Here is a 23,475-nt window from a genome sequence, read left to right as displayed (position 1 = left end):
GGCAGACGTGTCTTGTTTACTTGGACGACGTCGTTGTCTCCGCCGGAAATTTCAACGATCACCTTCGGCGGCTTGCGAAATATTAGAGGCCATCAAGTCATCAGGGCTCACTCTGAAGCCGGAAAAGTGCTGCTTCGCTTTCGGTGAGCTTCTGTTTCTAGGCCACGTCATCAGCAAATCTGGAGTACGCCCCGACCCGCAGAAGACAGCTGCCATCGCAAAGTTCTTGCAGCCCACCGACAAGAAGGCACTGTGTAGATTCCTTGGCACGTGCGCCTACTACAGGCGCTTTGTCAAGGACTTCTCTCGCATCACTGAGCCACTAACACATCTAGCCAAATGTGATGTCGAGTTCAAGTGGGAAACACCTCAGGCAAATGGATTTCAAGAACTCAAATGACGCATGCAGACACCGCCGGTACTTGCACACTTCGACGAAGACGCTGATACCGAAATCCATACTGACACCAGTAGCCTAGGCCTTGGTGCCGTCCTAGTCCAGAAGACGGATTTGAACGGGTGAAATCTTATGCAAGCCGGTCGCAGTCAAAAGCGGAAGGCAATTATTCTACGACTGAAAAGGAATGCCTCGCGATCATTTGGGCTACAGCAAAATTCCGCCCTTACCTATATGGCAGGCCATTCAAAGTTGTCAGCGACCATCACGCGTTGTGCTGGCTAGCTAAGTTAAAGGACTCTTTAGGACGGCTGGCGGGGTGGAGCCTCAGACTGCAAGAATATGACGTCACGGTAATCTACAAGTCCGACGAAAACACTGTCGCCGACCGCCTATCACGCGCCCCCATCGATCCCCTGCCGCAAGACGACGAGTACAAAGATGCCTTCCTCAGAATAATAAGCGCGGAAGCCTTCACTAAACAGCAATGAGCAGACATGGAGCTAAAAGGCCTCGTCGAGTATTTGGAAGGGAACACCGACGTTGTCCCTAGGGCATTTAAGCGCGGATTGTCTTCATTCACGCTAAAAAACAACCTGCTCGTGAACAACTTCTCGCCAGTCCGCGCCAGCTACCTTCTTGCTGTTCCATCAGCGCTGCATCCAGAAGTACTCCATGCCGTACATGACGATCCGACCACTGGGCACCACAGATTCTCCCGGACGCTGTCGAGGATACAGCAAAGGTATTACTGGCCGCGTCTGACCGCCAACGTTGCCCGTTACTTCAAGACATGCCGAGAGTGTCAGCGACGCAAGACACCACCGACATGGCCAGCAGGATTACTACAGCCGATTGGGATGAATATGCTGGGACCGTTTCCAACGTCAACATCCGGAAATAAGTGGATCATCGTGGCGACGGGCTATCTCACCCGCTTCCCTGAAACTAAAGCTCTCCCGAAAGGCAGCAAAGCCGAAGTGGCGAAATTTTTCCTCGAGAACATCCTGCTGCAACATGGTGCCCCAGAAGTCCTCATCACCGAGAGAGGAATGGCCTTTACAGCAGAGATAACCCAAGTCATTCTGCAATACAGCCAGACAAGCCACAGGAGGACAACTGCCTACCACCCGCAGATGAATGGTCTCACGGAGGGGCTGAACAAAACCCTCGCCGACATGCTAGCAATGTACGTCGACGTCGAACACAAGACCTGGGATGCCGTCCTGCCGTATGTAACCTTCGCTTACAACACGGCGGTGCAAGGAACAACACAGATCAGGCAGTTCAAACTGGTTTCAGCAGGAATCTGACGACTACTTTTGACGCCATGCTGCTGCACATCTGCAACAAAGAGATTCTTGACGTCGCCACCTATCTCCAGCGCCCCAAAGAAGCCAAACACGTCACCCACCTGCGGATCAAGAACCAGCAGAGGAGCGACAGCCAACACTACAACCTTCGACGACGCTACATTGAGTACCAGCCCAGCAACAGTGTTTGGGTTTGGACCCCTATACACCGACAATGACTGAGCGAGAAGCTTTTACGCCGATATTTCGGACCATACAAGATCATCCAACGCATTGGCGCACTCGACTACGAGCTCGTGCCAGACGGCATTTCACTTTCACAGCGGCGCCGCTCACGACCTGAAGTAGTTCATGTGTTGCGACTTAAGCCTTCCACCAGCACTAACGAACTTTGGGGACGTCGCATAGCCGAACTTTGGGCTTCTTTTTGGACTGTGTCACCTTGGACTTTGTTTCTTTGTAGTTTTATTACTTTGATTAAAAAGTGCCCTTTTTTTGTTTCACTTGCCCTTATGTTTGTAGCAGCGGGGCGTTGCCTTTTGAGAGGGAGGAATTGACACGGGAACTCGTTTATCTTTTATGGGTGAGTGCTTTTACCAGTCTAAGAAATGTTATCGCTCAGCGCAGGACGCGTCTACATGTATTGGAAGCTTCTAGAACGTTATCAATGCTTCTATTCATTGTCTGTTGTCGCCGAACCTTGTGTAATCTGATTGCATGCATGCGCAACGCGAATGTCGTAGAAATATGTGGAAGGCATGCGGGTCCCAGAGATTACTCTGGAACATTCGACGACTGATCTATAAAAGCCAACGCGCTTGACTCGCTCATCAGATTTTCACCGATCACCGATTGTGTTTGGCGCTGTTGCCATTCTTGGAGTGTAGCTTGTTTTTTAGGGCACAAGTTTGCCCAATAAAACGCTAGTTTCATCTTTCCCAGCTTGACTGCTTTCTTCACCGTCACTACCACGTGACAATGCACTACCGCTCGTGCGGGTAGGCGGCGGTTTGGCTTTTGTTTCGCAGGCGGTTTCGGCGTCTTTCGCTCGCAAAACTGATGGCTATCTCGTTACTAATCACTCAAAGGGCTACCGCTTCTTTCTCGCTCGTTTAGTGCTCACAAGGGTGTGCACAGGAATGATGTGAAGGATGTGCATAGGAAGGATGCATGCACAAGGGTGCATGTGTTTCTGTTGCTTTGTTTTTTTTGGACACTCACGAAAACTAATTGCCTCTGGTTGGCGATAAGATGAAAACTGGCGGAAGTTTGTCGCATGTTTTGCTTTTTTGATGGGCACACAACCACACAGTTTTCTTGAGTGCGCGCACCTACGCAGTTCGATTACGCTATGGATGTACATATTAGTTTAAGAGCAGGAACATTTGAGTCTTGCGAAATATTCTCACATGCACATTTTCAAAGCCTTTAACAATGTGTATAACAATGAATCAAATCTTTCTTTCTTATAAGTTTATTTCCTTTTTTATTGTTGTTATTCATGAATTAAGAGTACATAATATGCCAATGCAAAATACTTTCTCACTTTATGGTCACCCTAAAGACATTACGGTAATTTTTTTGTTGAAATAAGTTTCTAAAGAGAATTGGAATCTGCAATAAAAAACATCGACCCTGGGTAGTCACATTTGGCGAAAAAAAATCGCCCCCCAAAGGGTTAAGAACAAATCGGTACTTTAGAATTGCATAACAAAAAAAGCTTATCTGGGTACATTATAGGTGATTTTGTGTATATCAAATCACCTGATAAGTCAAGCTATTTAAGGTTGTTCGCTATAATAGGTTTTGGCTGTATATATCAAAAAAATTGGCTAAGGTTCAGCTCTTGTAAACCTAGTCATCACAAGCAAAATGTCTGGTTGGCTTCGTTTTGCCAAAACTATGCATATTGTGTTTTCGTAAAGTTAGGCCGCAGTCTCACACATGTTCCTATGGGTGGAAAGCACCACCCGGATGAAAGACGAGAGGAAGTACACAATACGCTCGTATTGTGCTCGCATTGTATACTTCCTCTCATCTTTCATCCGGGTTGTGCTGCCCGCCCATAGGAACCTGTTCAATCACCAACTCACCCAGCTTGCCGTGTTAATTCTTTCACACGTTACACACATTGTGGAACAGGTTGTCCGTAAAAGTCAGTGAAACCTGGAAACTGCAGTCAAGCTTCCTGGTGCCGTTGCTGAAATTGATGGCTTCGTCTCCTTCTCCTTATTTTTCGTTGTGTTGCTGAACTACGGTGGCAATTGCAGTACCTTTGATCCTGGCATGCTTATGGGCTTGGCAAGATTCTCTATAACAAGCTACTCAGGCTTCCTTTTGCACCAGAGTTTCAGCAGGCAACTTAGCATTTGCTAAAGAAAATTGCAAAGCGAGTTGAGTTGGTGTGTAGCATTCGGCCATACAGCCACTACTGCAAAGTGTAATGTTTCCACTAATGTTTTGATGACACACTTCATATTTTTCAGATAAAGGTATGCTTGTATACGCACTGCAACAAAGTAATCTACAATACTGTCAGTTGCTTAGCATATTTATTTTCTTATATCACAAACTTGACCAAAACTGTGTGCATCCAATGTTGGCAGATGTTATACGTAGTTTACGCCTGTGCCCAGTTTTCATTGTTTTGTGGTCTTCAGGACAATGAATGCCACAGGGCAACATAAATATAAGAGAATGTGCCCTGATCAAAAAGATGCAGCAGCCGGTGTTCCCAATACAATACCAAAACAAGCACTTGGCAAGAATAAGCATCCGAATAACATAATTAGGAGCCCCACAAACATATACACAGGGTGCCCATCTTGCGTTGACCATGAAAGAGCGAGTCCTCCTTCCCTATAAAGCCTCAGACTATACATCATGGGTAATTTTTCAGAATTGTCTGCTGTAACTAATCTTCGTTGCTGAGGTGGACTGCAAGCACGGCATACCACCCGTATGAAAGTTGCCAAATGCACATTCAGTGCTGGCAGCGACTGTATTTTCATCTTGACATAGCCTGAAGCACAGCAACCTGCATTTTGAAAGTGTAGGTGTACAGACTACCATCGGCAAATTTAACTGTCCACGGGCAGCAAGGTATGTATAAGGTGTTTGTAAAAACATTTTTCACACTCTTAACTATACCAACATTTTCACGACCCTTTTCAGGCATGAATAATCTGCCAGCAAATACTGTTCATTAAATGGCGATAATGATTTAGGGAATTAATGACACAAATCCTACTGAGGCCATAGCGGGCAAGATAATCGTGATTGGTTGGCTCAAGATAATGATAAAAAAACAGATAATCCATGTAGTAAAGCAGACTAAACATGCTGGTGTATAAGTCCAGAATAAAAAAAAAAAACTGACTCACTATAGAAGCCCCGAGGAAATGGATGCCCAGTGAAACTCTTACAAAACCACCGGTACAACTGCTAAGGGCACTATGCAAAGCTTAATTTATGGTTGAGGTGCTTGTTTTGAGCTTGTACTTTATTTAAACGTACGCTGTTCTGTTTGTTGCACAAGATATTTCAATGATTGTTTGCACTGATCGCTTCACTTTGCCGAGTGGTTGTAGCCTCTGCGTTATGCGGGGGATGATCCATCGCCAATGATAATTTATGCTCAAGGACAGACACCGAGATGCTAACAGCTTCACTGTAAAAGAAAAAGAAGACAAAGATTTTCTTAAAAACACTCTTGAGGACAAAATGTGTATGTCCCATGGTTAAAATAAATACAATTGCAATGACAAAGAAACACTCACTGGTCCTAACATGGGGAATGGTCAAACTGATTTTAATTCAGCAGTCATGCTTGTGTGCAAGAAATTTTTTCCAGTACTGTTGTCAACTAGACATCCACCCAAATGTGCGCCAAATATCTAGCCTTGCTCTCACAGTATATAGCCCGTGACATAAACAAGGGTGAGGGTGTTAGCTGTATTACTCTGCACGGCGTGCTACAGTTTGTAGAATATGTGCGAGTTTATGGACTAAATGCACCTTGACCAATTACTCCTTTTTTGCTTTCAGACGCACACATCTCGAAGTTCCTCTTCATTGTTTAAAAGGAATTGGAATTTTAAATGTTGGGTACACTAAATTAAAACCCAGGTCTTATTCTACTCTTTGTGATGCCAATTTGCATTCCTCACCTAACAAAGGATTTGGGTTGACTTGAGTGCTTGAACATCGAGGGGCGATTTTGCGTGCAGCTCAAAGTATGCCGCATGTCATTTCATCTTTGAAGAGTTATGCTCATGGCGGTGTCAGGCTGGAAAGCTGCATGAATTTATCCCAGTTTGCAAAACACACAGACACCACCGCTTTGAACATAAGGGACATGCATACTCTTCAATTCCCTCTAGTAGCACTGGGACATTACCACTTCTTAAGAGGCTTTTTAATCATCAGCCATTGCATGCAAGGAAGTGAGCATGCAGAGGATGTGACGACTCTTTAGAAATAACTATTATGTACGATGCTAGAAATAAGTAGACTACTTTGTATTACTTATACTTGTCCCATAGGACATCTGAAAATTCTCAATAAGTTCACCAATAATATCACATGCCAACCTGCCCCACAGTGAGCTTTAAGTGCAGGTATCCAACAAGGACGTATGGGGAAGGACGCAGACAAACCAGGCTTTCAAAATGGCCTCCGAGTTGGTGATCTGTGGTGTATATTAGGACACACAGTTATTGTCTTGTTAAATAAAATAGCTCGTATGGATACAGCTTCAAGTGACATATGGAGACTCCCATGTTGACTGTACAGCAATTGCCATTACATCTGGGGAATGTGGAATAAAAGCACTTCAATGTTGTCAGTATTTAATAAGACATCTAAGATTTCGAACTTCAGGACACTGTGATAATTTTTTTCATTATTCTGAAAGACTGTTATAGTGAAAGCCCCAAAATTAACCATTCCGCCCATCAGCCCATTAGTTCACAAGGTGTCAGCATATGAGCTATCCACGAAAACGTCGCTGTTGGGTCTGAACACGCGCTGTTGCAATTTTCCATGGATTCCGCTGCCACGCACCAGCTATGCACCGTGTAATAAGAGTGACGTGTGCAAAACAGATGCTGACGCTGAGAAAACTACTGACAAAAAGGTAGCTTCATGTCACCTCCGAAATGGAATGTCTCTTGCTTTTTGCTTATATTTGACATTTCTTGGGGTGGATACCGCAACTTTCTAGCTCAAGGCAGACACCTGAACTATGTCAAAACACACGCACGTCTGGAAAGTGCAAAGTGTGACTGCGTGGCATCCCCGCGAGTACGGAGGTTACATTTCACCGCATGCATAGCTAGCATTGCCACCAAAAGAAGCATGAAAGAAAGAAGGGTGCGTAGAAAGAAGGCTGAAACAAGAAAGAGACGCGGTTCCATTGCTAGGCAACACTTTTCTGGGTGGAGCAAGCGCTTACAAAACCTGATGCGCAGTCGCCTCCGCTCGCCCACATTCTTTTTTTCTTGGGCACCCTCTCAGGTTTTCCGAAATCATGCGCCGCTACGTCCGCTCTCTGCGCCATGTTTGCTAGCTTACTGCTTCGGCTGCTGTGAAAGATATATGAAAATCATCATCTTCATCAGCCTGGCTACCCCCAATGCAGGGCAAACGCCTCTCCCATACTTCTCCAACTGCCCAGGTCATGTGCTAATTGCGGCCATGTTGTCCCTGCAACCTTCTTAATCTCATCTACCCACCTAACTTTCTGCCGCCCCCTGCCATGCTTCCCTTCTCTTGGAGTCCCATTCGTAACCCCTAATGACCATCAGTTATCTTCCCTCCTTATTACATGCCCTGCCCATGCACATTTCTTTTTCTTGATTTCAACTAAAATGTCATTAACTCGCATTTCTTTCCTCACCCAATCTGCTCTCTTCTTATCCCCCCCCTTAATGTTACACCCATCATTCTTCTTGCCGTAGCTCCCTGCATCGTCCTCAATTTAAGTAGAACCCTTTTCGTAAGCCTCCAGGTTTCTGCCCCGTACGTGAGTACTGGTGAGACACAGCTGTTATACACTGTTCTCTTGAGGGATAATGGCAACCTGCTGTTCATGATCTGAGAAGGGCTGCCAAATGCACCCCAGCCCATTCTTATTCTGACTATTTCAGTCTCAAGATCCGGATCGGCAGTCACTATCTGCCCTAAGTAGATGTATTCCCTTACCACTTCCAGTGCCTTGTTACCTATCGTAAACGGCTGCTCTCTTCCGAGACTGTTAAACATTACTTTAGTTTTTTGCAGATTTTTAGACCCACCCTTCTGCTTTGCCTGTATAGGTCAGTGAGCATGCATTGCAACTGGTCCCCTGAGTTACAAAGCAAGGCAATATCATCAGCGAATTGCAAGTTACTAAAGTATTCTCAATTAACTCTTATCCCCAATTCTTCCCAATCCAGGTCTGAATACCTCCTGCAAACACGCTGTGAATAGCATTGGAGAGATTGTATCTCCCTGCCTGATGCCCTTCTTTATTGGGATTTTGTTGCTTCTTTAGGGAGGACTACGGTGGTTGTGGAGCCGCTATAGATATCTTTCAGTACTTTTACATACGACTCATCTGCACCTTGATTCCGTAATGCCTGCATGACTGCTGACTTTTCGATTGGATCAAATGCTTTCTCGTAATCAACGAAAGCTACATATAAGAGTTTGTTACATTCTGCACATTCCTCTATCACCTGATTGATAGTGTGAATATGGTCTATTGTTGAGTAGCCTTTACAAAATCCTGCCTGGTCCTTTGGTCGACAGAAGTCTATAGGCTGTTTCACATGGCTTGATTTTCAGTCAGCAACACAGCGAATTCCGTCGCTCAGCGACCGCCACAACGTCGTAGGCTCTCCACGACTGGATTCCAACAAGTTGGTCGCGCCGTCGCTCAGCCGCAACGATCGGTGCGATGTGGGAGGGGCAAGGTGTGTTTTACCGTGCATTGTTAACTCTGTGGAGCATAGTCGCGCATCAGTTCTAGCTATATTTTGGGTGTACCCACCAGCTTTTGCGGTTTAGGAGCTTCATAAACATTTTTTCTTTTCTTCCGCTTACACAATTCGTTTGAAAGAAGCTGCACGCTATCCAGGTCGGGAGAAGGACGCCGCTTCAACATAAAACACATACACACTTGATCACCGCCGTCTTTAACCTCTTCATCCCTAAAAATTGCGCCAGCTGCTTATATGCATGCACACTTAACAGTAGTTTGTTCTTCTCCAAAAGCAAATACTCATCCAGGAAAAAACATTGCGGCTTTTATAGTAACAACGAAACCAGCCCACCGACGCCGCACCAGCCGCACGCTCATAACACTTGGGGTGTTGTGCAGCTCCTCACTCACCGTATCTGCAAGCTGTCGTAAAGTCTCAACGCTTTTAAACATTAAAAATGGTGTACTTATTCTATTATCGAACAAAAATAGGAAAATTCGAATATTTGACTAGTTTCCATGCTGTTTTTATTGGACGATGCAGGCACGGATACTTCGTGAGCAGGAGGCAACCTTGCACATTGCTGCGACGGTAATCGCGCTGCCGCAAACGCATGTGAAAGCTGTCAGCGAAAATCACTATCACGCACGCGGCAGAACGATTTTTTTCGCCCCAATCGCACCATATGAAACGGCCTTAAGGTGTTCCCGATTCCATTTGCAATTACCTTACTGTCATCTTACTGTCATCTATCTTACTGTCATCTTACTCCATGATCTTGCTGTCCATTGCCCACCTTTGTAGGCAATGGACAGTAGGGTGATCAGTATAATTTTTCAAGTCTTTGGCGTCCCCTTTTTTACGGATTAAGATTATGTTGCCGTTCTTCCAAGATTCCGGTACGCTGCAGGTCATGAGGCATTGCGTATACAGGGTGGCCAGTTCTTCTAAAATAATCTGCCCACTATCTTTCAACAAATCTGCTGTTACCTGATCCTTCCCAGCTGCCTTCCACCTTTGGATAGCTCCCAAAGCTTTCCTCACTTCTTCCGGCATTACTTGTGGGATGTCAAACTCCTCTAGATTATTCCCTCTCATTATCAAGAATCAAGAAATCAGGAATCCTCAGATTTCTAAATATTAGCTCATGGTACTGAAGCATTGTTAACCTCACAGGGAAACTGAATAATGATCGTTATTCTGAAAACTTCAGTATTCTGAAGTTTGGAGTACTGAAATACTTTTACATTGAAACTATAAGTCAGCAGGGGATTTCTGAAAACTTTGTTAATGTGGTATTTGTAGTAACGTGGTTTAACTGTACTTCAGAAGGTAATGCTAGATGATCTTCACCTCATCTGTACAAGAGGGGTCTTGTGGTTTGGCACGAGTCAAAACAGCTTACCTCCATGGGCTTGGGCGGAGCACTGGGAGCGTTGGCGAGTTGGAGGAGGAGATGGCTGGTCGCTCCACTACAGTTTCTGCGGAATTTTTACTGTTCCAAACCATGCATATGCAGTGGGGCTTACCGTGGGTGGAGAATAGGGTGAGGTCAGCAAAGCTATACTGTCCTCCTGTGGACACCACATGCTGCCTCGCAACCCTGTGAGCTGCATTGGCACAGTTAATGCTTGAAAACTGTACGTGCCTTGTGCACACTTTGGAAAGAGTTATATTTCGATATAATGAAGTCGTTAAAATTGGCAATGTGCTTCATTATATTGAAATTTCATGGTACTGAAACTACCTTTTATGCAAATAAGTACAGTCACCAAGACTTTTCTTACATGGAAAGGGGGCACAGAATTATGCATATTATCGGGCAAAAGAAAAAAGTAAATTTGAAGGAGAAAACAGATCATTTTGATGAATACTGAAAAAGTTTGCACGGAGACACAAGGTCAATGCTGAGAAATGACAGGGACGAGCACTATTGACAGGACGAGCGCATTTTGATGAATTTGGGAGTCGGTGATGAACGATACGGTTTCACGCCATGACATCTTCAAGTCAGCGGTACAAATTAAACGAAGCCAGCCACACTTTCGCGTGCACATGGCGGATGCCGTGGCCAGTCTAATGAATGGAAAATATGCTGGAAAAGCGGTTTCATTGAATTTTTGCCCAACGGAATTATCTTTTCTAGTGTAGTCAAATTACAATCCGATGCTATCATGTCTGTACATTGTGTTTAAGTCGTACATTATGATTTTTCGATGTATTTTAGCTTGAGAAATTCAATTATTTCAGTAGCTTCCTTGGGCCACAAGGAGGGCCTTGGTATGTGTGGTTCGAGAATTTTTTTTGCCGAACCGACGTCCGATGCCAGATTTTCTGTGGCACAGGGCCCTTAACGCTATCACATTAATAGCTGAGATGGAAATACTTCAGTGATACAAACCCAGGATTTCAGGAGGCGAGCGCCACTGCCAAGCGACACACTCTCTTCACTTGCCCTGTCTAGCCTCCGCAAGCAAAATTAATTCCCGGTGTTGTCACATGCCAGAGCTCAAGAAACACATGTCGTATACGTCACAGGCCCTGCCTTCATTTTTTTTCTCGTCACATTTTTATGGTGCGGCACACTTCCACTGATGGCGTCGCACGCGAGCTGTAGTGATTGTCTCATTTTGTGGAGCACACGATTTTTCATGCTGTGCACGAGCATACCCGACTAGCAGTATAAATAAGTGCTACACGAACACTGAGGCAGACACAAGTGGATCAAAGAGCAACATTGCGCTGCAACACAGTAGAAAATAACAATTTCGATGTCTGCGCGCGCCTCCATGACGTGGGAACAAGCAGACGAAATGGAAGTAAATCTCTCTTGCCGCAGTGCAAAGTAAAACAAAAAACACAAACATTGAGTTTGTGTGTTTTATTATTTCTCTAAAGTTTAATTCGTCTACTCAAGCAACAGATTACACAAATAACAGATGTTGCCTTGAATAATTCTCGAGGTCACGTGTCCCTACGAGTGACTTCACAGCACAAACACGTGTGCGTAGCCACACTAGTATGTGTATGTCACCTTCAGGCTTGAAGCATGGCGGCCGCGACGGTTCGGTTTGAAATTTCTAATCTTTCCGTGGCACGAAGCAAAGTAATATTTAGCAGACAAGATCATTAGCGCACAACGTATGCAATGTGCTTGCCAGCTCAGAATGCCCCGACCTGGAGAGGGGCCCTTGAAAGCAAACAGTGTGTGGGGAGCGATAGGATCTTATCGCACTTGGACTTAGTACGGAGCTTGAAGTGGCTCGACTTCGGCAGTCCCTTTTGCTGCGCGGCATGTGACTTGAAAAGTCAGTTTTGAAAGAAGCCGCTTGTACTTCACCTTCCGGTCTATAAGTCGCACTACCCTCAAAATGGCAGTATTTCCAAGAAACAGCCATATATAGGTTGCACCGGTGTATAAGAGGCACCTGTTCATTCGGTAAGCGATTTGAAAAAAAAAAAAAAAATAGTGACATTTCACTTTGTGAACGCGAGCCACATGCAAGCAACGATATGGACACCCCAGGCACATTTCTGCCGTCGTGGTGGCCGCGATGTACCGACAAAGTCCAAGGGCGATAACATTGTCCCCGTGTGCCGCAGATACTGTATGTGCGAGTGAACGCGTGCCATGGTAAGCTGAATCGTGCACAAGTGTGGAAAACGGGAAAGTGGCAGCACGGGATACACTCTGGTAGCAACTGCTTAGATTGTGCAATGATGCATGCCTTATCTTGACAGCGATCTGCAGATGCGACGACTTCAACTCCACAGTGCTGCTCCGTCCTTCTCGCACTGCACTCAGCAACTTGATCACGAGAAAACCCCCGTACCTCCATAGTGTGCACACAACCTGTAGCAACTGCCAGAGGAGGTCAGCCAAGTGCATTTTCGGGAGGCCATAGCATCCAATGTCATCTTGACAGCAGTCCTTTAAAAAAAGCCATATATAAGTCGCAGCAGTGTATAAGGCTCACTGACGAAAATTTCAGAAAAAGAAATGTGGCTTATACACCGGAAAATACGGTAATTCAATAACCTGACCATCTGTGTCCGTGGAAGTTTCTATTTACTGTCTCGACATCCCATTGCGGCGGCAGTGGAATTTCTTTATTGAAATAGTATACACACACTTCGTTATATTGAGGTTTGAAATACACGGTGTTCTATAAATAGGAGGTCATGATTGTTATATACTTTGTTATATAGAGATTTTTGTTATGTTAAAGTTCTTTATATTGAGGTTTATGTATATGTTTTCTTGAAGCTGTAGCAGGATTATTGCATTTCCTTTTCTGAATATTATTTGTGCATGAAAGCAGTCAGCATGTGGACCACTGCCAGTTAGGGCACTTTACGAATGCATTCGCGTGGTTGTACAAGTTGTGTTCATGTTCACTGCATTAAGCACACATGCAAGTTTCCCATGGCAAGACTGTGAGCTATGCCCAAACTGCTGGCATTTGGAGCATATCGGGTTTGAAATGTCCAGTGTCACTGAATGCTGAGGAAAGCTACAGTGTCTTTCGTGGACGGACACATTCGGTTAAAAGTGAGGACAAGGTATGGTTTTGATATCTCTCCTGGCTTTTTCGTTGTGTGCCAAGCCACAGTACCTGCTTGGCCATGAAGCTTATCTAAGATGTCTGCGTCGTTGCCGTTTAAGGCCGTTTAAGAACTCTCTCCAAGAAGAGACTTCGACTTCGCCCTATAGCTGCCTGGTTAGCTCAGATGGTAGAGCGGCTTCCATGGAAAGGCGGTGGTCCCAGGTTAGAGTCCTCAACTAGTACAAATTTTCATTCAACTGCAAGGCTTTTCTTTCAAGGAACCCATATGGCTTTCCATTATAGCAACTGCTACGATTGGGTGGATTCTGATTTTCCCTTTATGTGTTTACAGACAGAACCCCATAGGTTTGTCAATGGCGGCAATGCGAAGGAAAAAAAACACTTTTGTACAACGCAGAGATGTGCCGCACTCGAGGCACAGTGACTTGGTCACATCAAAATGCATGAGCATTCTGGCATGATGGAACGCTTTCTTAGATTGTTGAAAGAGCTGTTGCTGCTTTGAAGAGCATTTCGAATGGCAATTCTTCTTCCGAAGGTCGCACAACGAAGCAAGCGTCATTGCTATGCTTGGAACATAATAGGATACCATATGCACAAATATGCATTGTAATCTTTGAGCTGATTAAGGCCCCGATTTTTGGAAGGGAGTTCATTCTCACCGCAAATGATTGTCAGAGTGATAGAAGATAAATTGTCAATGAGATGGAGTGCATCAGTACGCGCTAGCTGAATGCCGATGTTAAATGCGCTTTTATGTATAAAGGAAGTTCAAAAACACAGGAGCTCTATGCAGTTTCCTTGTCTTGTTTTTTTTTTCCTCTGAATGGTTGCACAAGAAAAATTCAACATTCATCTATGTGAATGCAGTTTCACACTCTCTATAAGTTTAAAGAGAAAACGAGCGATCTAATAAGCCTAGGCAGTCCCTTCGTCAATATTTGTGAGAGCTATGGGGTACAGACCATAGGTGAAGTAAGGAAGTAGGTTTAAACTATGTAAGATAGGCCCAAAGTGCACAGTAAGAAAATTTTGGAGGACGCTTACCCTTCGCCTTTAGGAGCAGAATGCGATACCATTCAAAGATCCCCGACTGCTTCTCATGCTTCCCGGCAACTGCAGCGTATGTAACCATAATGTTTACCGAGAAACACTCGTGGAAAACGCTACGCCCGAATGCAGGTTTTCTGGAAGAAACCCGTCCACTTGCGTGGGCCGTGATGGATGGATGGATGTTATGACCGTCCCCTTTGGAATGGGATGATGGGTTGCGCCCCCAAGCTCTTGCTATTATACTGCCTAATGTCCCACCTATGTAAAAAAAAAAAAAAAAAAACATAATGACTCCCCCAACCAAATTTCCTGACCCCCTACTGTGAACTTTGCTTTTGTACGTCTCAGTTTTTTTTGTCATTTCCCTACTTTTCTTATACCAATCTTCCAATCACCCCTTACTAATCTATTGTGGCCATGTTTACTTTTCCCCTGCTCCCGCTGAACCAAAGGGATTCAGGAGGCCAGTTATGCCTAAATCAACCAGTGGGCAGATGTCTTCTCATTCTAATAAAAAATGCACCATCGTTTCCCTAGCTTTACCATAGCACGCACATGCTTCTTCCTTCTTATATCTCGCTTTATAGGTGCGTGTTCTAAGGCATCCTGATCTCGCTTCAAAAAGTAATGAGCTTCCCTTTCAGTTATAAATTGTTTCTTTCCTGATTTCGTTTTTTTCCTCTTAAGTAGTTACTCATGGCAGGTTTCTTTTTCACTGCCACCGCCCATGCGATTATTTCAGCCTCTCTGAATTTCCACTTGACGTTCTTTGTTGCTGTGTTGCCCCACCCTACAGGCCGCATACTTGCTGGTAGGCTTCATATTTCTTTTTCTCCCCTGTGAATCAATGTTTTTTCCTGTACAGATACCTCAACACCCTCCCAGCCCATTTACTTTCTTCTATATTCCTCAGTCGTTCTTCATACTCAATTTTACTGCGAGCTTCCCTCACTTCAAAACTAGTCCAGCCCGTATCCCCCTGCACAGCTTCATTTGTAGTCTTCCCGTGAGCGTCCAGTGTGAGGCGACCCACTGACCTTTGGCTCCCATCGAGTCCTGATTGTACCCCTGATTTAAAGCAAACAGCCGCATTTTCAAATGTGTCCTGGAACCATTACACCTTTCCACATACCCCGGAGTACCTCGTACCTATTGTATCCCCACAGTGCCATAATGACCAGTGCTTCATTAGGGCTGTATTTCTCTTCCCCTTTACTGCTAGTACATTTCCTGTGTTTCCATATATCTATTGCCTTCACTTATTCATAAACCAAGTTATTTATATTCTTTTACCTGAGGTATTTCCTGGCCCTGTATTGTCACTGTCTGTTCACTGCTTTCATTGAATACTATAACACCCGATTTTCTAACACTAAATTTCAAACCTAAATTCTTGCCTTCCTGTCCACAGATATTAGCCAGACATTGCAAATCACTTTACTTGTTAGCTAGCAACACAATGTCATCTGCATAAAATAAACCTGGAAGCTGCTGCTCTACTACTGTACTTACCTGTTAGTATGAGAGATTAAACCTGACATTACTTCCCTCTAACACCCTCTTCATCCTCACCATGTACATCATAAACAGCAGTGGGGATAAAGGGCACCCCTGCCTCAGTCCCTTGTTGATATTAACTTTCTCCTCACTCCTGATCCCTTCCCATTCAATGCAAGTGGTATTTTCTAGGTAAATCTCTCTTAAACGCTGTAGGCAATTGTCACCTAAGCCTTCCCATTCCAGAATATCCCACAACATGTTGCGGTCTACGTTGTCATAGGCTCCTGTAATGTCTAAAAAGGCCACATATAACGGTCTATTTTTTACTTTTGATATTTCAATATACTGAGTAAGAACAAATAAGTTATCTAAATGCCTACCTATTCTGAAGCCATTCTGAAGTTCTCGCAAAATGCCATTATTCTTTGCCCATGCTTGCAGCTTTAATTTGATTGCCTGCATTGCTAGCCTGTATATTACCGATGTAATGGTCAGTGGTCTAGACAAGTGAATTCTATTATTCTCCCCTTTACCTTAATAAATTAAATTAATTCTACTTTGTTGCCAACTGCCTGCTATTCGTCTATATTTTAAAGTTTCTTGCACTGCTTTCACCAGAGCTTCCTTACTTTTTGGTCCTAGTTCATTAATCCGCCTCACGGCAACCTCCTCTATCCCTGTTCCTGGGCAATTAGAAATTTTCTGTTTGGCTTTCTTCCAGTTGGAATTTGTCAGCACCAACTCATTTTCCATCTGGTTCTCTTTCATGCTCTTTCTTCAATTCCACCCTTGTCATTGCCTTGGAAAGAGTCACCTGCTATTTTTCAGATGTAATTTAATGTCACTTCCCGTGCCAGTTTGTTTCCATCTTCTAAAAAAGATGGCTAAAAAAATCTGCAAATCAAAAACGAAAGCGAGCTCAAAGCAGGCAAAAAAAAAAAATCATGACTTCGTCACTGCCACAGAGCCCTGAAAATCATGTCCATTCGCCACAGAACCTCACACCAAAATTGGTAAAGCTCCTTAAACTTCGTAAAGCAGCGCCACGCTTTGAAGAATGCCGCCTCCTCCTCGCGCACTCTGGCTGAGGCCGACGCCGCGTTACTATTGGCTTAATGACATCACTTGAGCCCTGGCGCCGGCTTCGTTTGTTTAAAGCCGCGCTTCAGTGACATTTTTACTTGAGAAGCATCTACATAGGGGTGAGGTGTGCATGATGGTGCCTTTCCTGTTCCGTGTTGTTTTGGTTTGCGAATGCCTTGGACTAAGTTTTGTGGCAAGTGCAACGTCGTTTCATGGCATTTTCTATCACCATAACCTGTTGCGCCTTCATATTCCAAAATAGTTTCAGCAAAAACAAGAAGCTGCTCTCTATGCCATCCGGTAAGCGCTACGGGTAAAGAAAAATGACATGGATTCATTGAATTGGGAGGGAGAACTTCGTCATTCGCTGGTTCGTTTAATTGTTTGCTTACTCGTTCGTTCAACTTTTAGCTCGTTCGAACACTATGTCTCTGAAACACACGTAATGAGACAACAAATGGTGCCTCAATATGAATGACTACATCATTTCACGTACCACAATATCGGCCATGTCATAGCGCAGCAATTCTTTGCGCGGTCATCACATCACTAAAGTCATATCTCGCAAATGTTATTTGGAGCGAGCGCAACCATCCTCGACATCACGACTTGTCATGACACAGCATTAGCGCTCGTTCAGATACTTTAAAGAGTAGCTATGAAAGCAGAAAAAGAAAGCTGCCGTCACTGAATTTGCATAACCATCGGTTTAGAAATTCTATGCTGTACATGAAATTACTCGGGGCTAGAAAGCCAACGCGAATGCTTAAAGCGTACTGCCTTGCCATGCGTGCATTCACTCTGCGAAAGGCTGTCTGCTACACTCGAGCGGTGTAGGCGGCGCCACTGTAGAGGAGGAGAGAGGAGGAGTGAAGACAGAGGAGAGTGTTGCTACTTTATGAAGATTTAAGGTGCTTTAAAAATTGGCGGAGGCGAGCGCCATCTTTGTTTTAAGGAAGCAAGCCCGCTGCTACGTGGTCTCCGTGAGATCCCCGAGTCGGTGCGCGCAAATGGCGGTTGGCAGTCTACGAGTTCTAGAAAAATTGCAAAAGGGGTTCGAGTTTTCGCGTAAGCGAATTACATTTTCTCGTATAGTCACAATAAAATGCAAGATTCTATCATGTCTGTATGTTGCGCCTAAGTCGTTTACTATATTTCCATGTATTTTACTTCGCGAAATTCAATTCAGTAAATTCCTTCCATCACATGGAGGACCTGGGTATATGCGGCTCAAAAATATTTTTGCTGATGGGACGTAGGAAAATGCCACTAGGGGGCCGTGGAATACAGAGGCACTTCACCGCACACTCGCCTGGCTAAGCCTGATGCCGAACGAGCCACTGTAACCCCGTGGCGTGTGCTGGCACCAATCGAGCGTATCTGTGGGCATAGCACAGGCGCCTACCCAGGCAGCAACTAAGAGTTCTTGAGATGAGCAAAGCAGCAGTAGAAGCAATCAAAATACCAAGAGAACAGCTAGACAATACAAACACAATGCAGATGGACCCAACTGAAGTAAATAACGCAGAAAATGCCTGGAATTATGGCACAAGCAGTGGAATAACTATTGAACGAGAGAGCATCTGGATTACGAGCGGCAGAAAAGGCAAGAAGGGTGCAGAGAATCAAACAACACAAGAAAGCAGCCCAGCTAAGCAACAAACGAATAAAAAGCCATCACCACCGCAACAGCAAAAGCCCCGAATGCCACCTCTAAGAGTCGACGACTACAAGGTTGTATTCCGCCCACAAGCAGGCTTCGAGCTTGGAAAGTGGAACAATGTCGCTATCATGCACGCCATCGAAAGAGCCAGCGGTTTCTCTGAGCAAGACTGGCGAAAAATGTGAGTTCAAGTGCAGACAATCAAGAACCTGATTATTGCAAGCACGGTCAACTGGGAAGATGCGAAGAAACTCAAAAATATCAGCAGAATACAACTCGGTAGCACTTTCTTTGCTGTAAAAGGCAACATGAGAACCCCGGACGATGTATCCAGAGGCATAATAAGCGGACTCTTGCCCTGCATGAGTGAAGAACTCAAGGCAAGTCTTTGCGCACCAAGAAGATACAAGGTCCTCCACGCTCGTATGCTCGGGTAATTGTCGGCAGCCGTGATCTTTTTCCAAGGATCGCGCATTTGTTATTACGTCCGCTTCCAGAGTCTCAACTTTCGATGCCAACCCTACTACAAGTCGGTGCAATATGGCATAGCAATATGGCAACGAGCATAGCCAATAGTGTGACCAGAGACACCAACCTGGATCTCACCTTCATGCTAAACGTGCACTCAGCAGAATGGAGCCGACTCCCAGAAACCCTGGGCAGCGATCGCCACATCCTCCAACTAACCGTGGCTCGCACTCACAAGCCCACTAGGGTAGAACGACCCGGGCAACGGAGTGGAAGTCATTTAGAGGCGTGCAAAATGTCGAGACCACCATCGACAACATAGATGACCGGCTGAAGAAAGTCCTCAACACGGCACATTGCCACACCAAAACAATACAGCTGAATGAATTAGTGCCAGCCGTCGACACACACCTCCTCCATCTCTGGGAAGCCAGAAGAGCTCTCCTCAAAAGATGTAAGAGACGAAAGCTAAACAAGAAATTAAAGAAGCAAACTGCCCTCCTCTGAGAGCAAGCACAGGCATACACGGACAGATTAGGAAGACAGAACCAGCAGGCATTTTGCGACAAACTCCAGGAAACACTGAGCACTGACAATGTGCCCCCCCCCCCCATCTCCTGCGCGCCCTTCTCGACAATGGACCTACGAAGACGCAGCTGAGACAGCACCTCTGTAGGCTCGTGCACAACCACGCTGGATTGGAAGAGAACCTCCTTTGAGAAATTCAGAAGAAGCTGTGCGGCCACCCACCTGTTAATATGATGGCACATGACGGCAAGTCCACGGTGGGAAACTAAACTCCGAACTTGATCAACCCTTCACGCATGCTGAACTCTCTGCAGCACTATCGATGCTCACCACAAACACCAGCCCGGGCAAAGATCGGATCAACAAGCATCTCCTTCCGCAGCAGGTTAGCGCAGCCCTACTCCAGTACTTCAGTGCACGCTGGCAGAAAGGAGAGCTACTGGCTGCCTGGAATAAACAGCTCAGCATTGAAAACTTGCACCCAATTTCCCTTACCTCGTGCGTAGGGAAACTTTTCGAGCATGATACACAACCACGTAATCTCACACCTCATGACAACGGATATTTTCCAAACACTATGTTCGGTTTCAGGCAGAATCTGTTAATGCAAGATGTCTTCCTCCTACTCAAGCAAGACCTCATCGACCACCTGAGCACCAGAAGCAAATAATCGATTTTAGCCATCGACATAAAGGGAGCTTTTGACAACGTCAGTCATGAAACTATCCTCTGCAACCTCGAAGGCCTGGGCTGTGGGTCTCGGACATATGAGTATGTCAGGCATTTCCTCACGGGCCGCACGGCCACAGTTGGAATATACAACCTGCGCAGCGACAGCTTCCAACAACCGAGCAAAGGCACCCCGCAGGGTAGGGTCATATCGCCGTTGCTCTTTATCGTCGCCATGATCAAACTACCCAGCCTCCTCGACGCAATACCAGAGCTAAGACATGCTTTTTACGCAGTTGACATTACGTTATGGAGAAGGGCCTCAAACACCGGAACGCAAGAAACACGCCTACAGGAAGCCCTAGATACGATCGAGAGCTACTTGCACAAATGCAGCCTCCGCTGTGCTCCCGAGAAGTCTGAACACCTCGTCCTCTAGCCAAGAACGAGAGACAGACCACCCGGCTACGATGAACCCTGTCCCAATGTCACCCTCAATGGAATGCCCATTCTAAAAGTGGAAACCCTACGAGTTTTAGGGCTACACATCCACAAGGACAGGTCCGGGGCGGCCACCCTCCCGCGACTACAGCGAACGCTATCCCAGCTCACGCATCTCGTCAGGAGAGTTGCAAGCCATAGAAGCGGACTTAAAGAACATGACCCGCTACGCGTGATGCAAGCACTCCTCAGCAGTCGAATAACATACGGCGCACTCTACCTCGTGCTCAAGAATGCAGAGGTAGAAAAAATTAACATTAAAATACGCAAAGCCATCAAAATCGCCCTGGGCCTACCATCTACGGCTTCGACTATGAGACTTCTTAAGATGGGCGTACACAACACCTGGCAAGAACTAGCTGAAGCGCATAAAGCCAGTCAGAACGACTGAAGCTCACGCCCACTGGAAGATGAGTGCAGCAACGGCTGAGCTACAGTGAAAGCTTTATAACCACCACGGTCTGAAAAGAAAGAATTCCTCCAAACATCCGCGAATCCCTGTGCATAGCACCAATTCCACGCAACATGCACCCCACGTACCACAAGGAAAGAAGACAAGCCCGAGTGGATGCCATATGGCGAAGACACAGGCAAGATCCGGACGCCAGATACACCGACACAGCCCAAATACCCGCAAAGAAATGCTTACGCCCCGAGCGTCGTAGATTCTCAGGGCAGAGAGCTACAGTCTGCCATAGTCCGTGCACAAAACCCTGAGACTAAAGAAGAGACGGCGATTGCGCTAGCAACTACCACATGCATGGAAGCAGCTGCAGTCTTTTCCGATTCTGAAGCAGCTGTCGGGAACTACGCTAAGGGTCACGCGTCGACAGAAGCACTGAACACATTGAAGCACCGCAGCATTCCGAATCCCTACACCTGCGTGACATGGGTTCCTGGGCACGAGGGGCTGGAGGGGAACGAAGCGGCACACGCCGTGGCCCTGAGGCCACACCTGCTGGGCCAACCCTTCTTACTCTTGAGATGCCTAGTCTGCATCGGCGGGGGCAGAGACCGTACCCATCACCTACTCAGCGATCCTTCAACATCACAGGCTGAAATGCAGGGTGTACCCAACACCTCACCCAAAGCTCACCAAAAAGGAAAGTACCACACTTAGAAGACTACAGAGTAACACTTACACCCACAGAATGCTCATGCACAGACTATACCCAACGCTACAAGGATACCACTGCCCAATGTGCGGTGTACCGGACACCTTGGCGCACCTGATCCTCGAGTTTCCATGGCATCTAGATAAAGACGCATCGCCTTCACCGAAAGAATATAACGCAGACAAGATAGCGAAGACCTCATTGAAGCGTGGGAGGCCGCGCTCGTTTCCGAGGACCTGGAGCAACGACGACGCCTCGTCGCCAGGGCCAAGGAGGCAGCGAAGGCCAGAGGGTTTCTGGAATTAGACCTCCCACCTAAAGTATAACTGAGGCTTACCTCGGAATACTGTTTCAAAAACAAACGTTTATTCCTCCTCCTCCTGATGGGACGCCCAACGTCGACACCGGATTTTCTGCGACACAGGCTCCTTACGCTATCGCCTTAACTGCACCGAGCGGCTGACAGGCCGCACGACCACCGAGAAGTTGCGGTGACAGGAGACCGTGTGCGAGAGCTAAATTAATGTAATTTAACCCTGCAAACAGTGTATGAGCAACGACATGCCCATTATGACCAGCCTCTTTTGCGCGAAATGTCTTTGGCTGCAAAAACTCATGGTATACGCGCACCGGCACTGCGCTCCGTAGGGAGCGAGACATGTCATTTCGGACGTCAGCGAGCTATTGCACTGGAGATCATTTAATAACATACAATGACATTAACAAGCACAACTATTTAGGACGCAGGCAATTCCCATTGCCACATTCAAAATTGAACAGGGCTCAGGCAGTTTCACTGTACTTATTGAAAACAGGTACATATCCCACACCGTACACCATTAATAAAATATATCCAGAGAGGGAAATTAAGATGGACTGCAACGATTGTAACGGCATCATTGGAATCAGACATATGCTGGCGGGCTGTCCCGCGACTCTCCCCAACTTCGTTGAAGAACGGACACAGTGGGAGAAAAGGATTCAAGGGCCGTCCAGAGGGCCCATGATGTCGCTGAGAGGCTTGGCCTGACAGTGCCAACGTGAGAGCGGCCCGCCTTGGCTTAAGAAGTCGAGCCTCCGGACCTCATTACAATAAATGTTTTCACACACACACACACTTGAATTAAAAAAAATACAGGAGGCAATGTTCTTACCATGTGTCGCGAATCGTGGCATGCGGCAAGTCAAACTCCGACGCATCGCACGACGGATCGCACGTAAACCCTCAGCATGTATCGCGCGCTTAATTCATATGTGACAGTCACTGGGCTTCTTCGATTTTCCACTTCTGGCTACCCGCGGGCTGCCAGAGCCAGCCAGAGCGTCTTCGTTTTTCTCGGGTTGCTCCGCCCACCGCGCTACGCACTTCCGCTGGGCGTTCGTTTTGCTCGCGCTGGACGGTTCTGGCTACCCGCGGGCTGCCAGAACCTGCCAGGACGATTTTGGTCTGGCTGCTCTCTGAAAGTTCTCTGGCTAGCAGACGACTAAAAGAGGCGATGGGCGCTCGCCGCCATCTTTACGGGGACTTCACGGATTGCAACGCGGGCGCTTGAGGACTTAAATTTACCTCGCTCAGCCAACTGTCTACGGTCATCTTCGGATTTCCTTACTTCTAGCGTTATCTTTTTAGGTGCTAACGCTCCGTTCCGCAT

General features: G+C 46.1%; 1 long non-coding RNA gene across 1 annotated transcript in view; it reads right to left on the bottom strand.

Annotated features, from left to right (window-relative positions):
- LOC129381902 (uncharacterized) overlaps positions 1-23,188 on the bottom strand; it is a 60,084-nt gene extending 36,896 nt beyond the window's left edge. Inside the window, exons 1-2 of the long non-coding RNA XR_011890606.1 lie at positions 22,978-23,188; positions 12,404-12,606 (exon numbers count right to left, since the gene is read on the bottom strand). This is a non-coding gene — a long non-coding RNA (uncharacterized lncRNA). The remainder of the gene's footprint in view (positions 1-12,403; positions 12,607-22,977) is intronic.
- Positions 23,189-23,475: the final 287 nt, after the last annotated feature.

Source organism: Dermacentor andersoni, chromosome 10 (genome assembly GCF_023375885.2).
Source record: "Dermacentor andersoni chromosome 10, qqDerAnde1_hic_scaffold, whole genome shotgun sequence".
Taxonomy (NCBI): Eukaryota; Metazoa; Arthropoda; class Arachnida; order Ixodida; family Ixodidae; genus Dermacentor; species Dermacentor andersoni.
Note: the sequence above shows the minus strand (reverse complement) of the source record. Positions and strands in the feature narration are given on the sequence as shown.